The 1665-nt window shown below is 47.3% G+C and overlaps 1 protein-coding gene across 3 annotated transcripts in view; it reads left to right on the forward strand.

The window, feature by feature from the left end:
- The window catches only part of SEC11C (SEC11 homolog C, signal peptidase complex subunit), a 21218-nt gene that overhangs the window by 310 nt on the left and 19243 nt on the right, over nt 1-1665 (forward strand). The window lies entirely within an intron of this gene.

Consider the following 1665-nt stretch of genomic DNA (forward strand, 5'->3'; position numbering starts at 1 on the left):
GCGACCCGATGCTCCCGCCGGTCTTTGAGACCGGTGTTCAGATCCCCCAGACCCACGTGCGGCATGCGTGTGTGCTTTCCTGCACTGACAGGAGCGCAGTTATGGAAGGGTGGCCAGCCAGGGGAAGAGGATAGAAACCCCGCGCGGTGGTTGTCAAGTGTGATAGAGAAAGCAAAGAGAGACAGCTGTCTGCGTGCATTTGAAGGGCCGCCGGGCGAAGAGAAAGCAGATTTTTCGGTGGGGCTCCAGAGGCCTGCCTGCGCGCGGGGGAAGTGGCAGACAGGCGATGCAAAGAACTTTCTGACAATGGGAGCTGTCCAGTAATAGCTCTCGAAGCAGTTTCTCCCCAACCTGGACAGTGTTTTCCCCGTCACGCATCGCAACTAAAAAATGCTCTGTATGCCTCGAGAGCTCACAAGCGATGTTCAGTCACTGTGGACTGAACCAGTGTTCCCAAAGGGATTCCAGAAGTCTTCCCTAACTTCTTAATCACGTTGCCTTGTTCTGGATGCACCTCGAATGTAGGAGGCAGACAGGATTGGGTCTCTGGGCACCTACGATTTTCTCACTCCTCTGTGAGAGGACCGCAGAGGGAAACCAGAGGGAAACTCCCCTCTCGCTCTCTCCTTAGCCAATTATGGCCCATCATCACTGCCTTTGGGTCTTTAGTTCTTTAACATAAGGGAAGAGTGAGTAGGGACTGGAAGCCTTCCAAGTCAGGAAAGTGCAATTGCTTAAGCTTGCAGATGGAGAATTTGAGGGATCTATAAGGTCTCCATATCATGATGGATATCAATAGTACTGATTACTATTACCTTGTGCTAAAAAAATAAGGGACCTTCTTACCAGGGGGCTTTGATTGTCTTTGATGAGCGCATTCCTTCTCATTTAGACAGCATCCCATTTCATTTGTTCCATCTTAAGGAGGTGCAGAGTGATGCCCATGGCAGGGCACAACCTCCACCTCTGGCCATGTATGTTTCACACTTGATCTTAGCCAAATGGCCCAGAATGAGTGGGCATATGTCAATCTTTCCTTCCCACCTTTGTTTTCCAAGTAGAATTTCAGACTACTGCAGTAGTATGGAATGGCCTGGTGACTTGGATTTTGGGAACTGTGTTTGGGATCTCAGTGTATCCAGATGTGCCTAGAAGATGAACTCCTGTGCGTTTCTGTGACTAAGATGAGTTGTAGTAGAGAATGATTAGAATGATTTAGAAGCCATGATTTCCCATTTAACATATCCTACTCAACACTTTTCACTAGCTTGAAAAACCATCAGCTACTGTCCTGAGCATTGATACTGTTCACTGGGGGCATGGGGCAGGAGAGGGATCAAACCTCCAGGAAATAAACAGAACTCTATTTAGAAATCTAGATATATTGACTAGGTTTTTAAAATGACTCAAAAACTGGTTCTGATAACTGATGGTTATCATTGCAGACTGTCAGAGAAGGTCTTCTGATGAGCGTAGCAGTCCCCCAGTCAGTTTGCCCTTTGCAGGATCTCTGTGTTACCACTCTCTGCGATATGGCCTGTTGTAGCCGGTCGCAGTGCCTGTTTGGTTAGTCTTCTAATTAAAATTCAGAAGCTCAAATCTAGCGCCCCTTGGTACTTTTTTTTTTTTTTTTTTGTCCTTTTGCTGGTTTATTATCCCTTCCCC

Source organism: Tupaia chinensis, unplaced genomic scaffold, assembly GCF_000334495.1.
Source record: "Tupaia chinensis unplaced genomic scaffold, TupChi_1.0 Scaffold000012_1, whole genome shotgun sequence".
Lineage (NCBI taxonomy): Eukaryota > Metazoa > Chordata > Mammalia > Scandentia > Tupaiidae > Tupaia > Tupaia belangeri.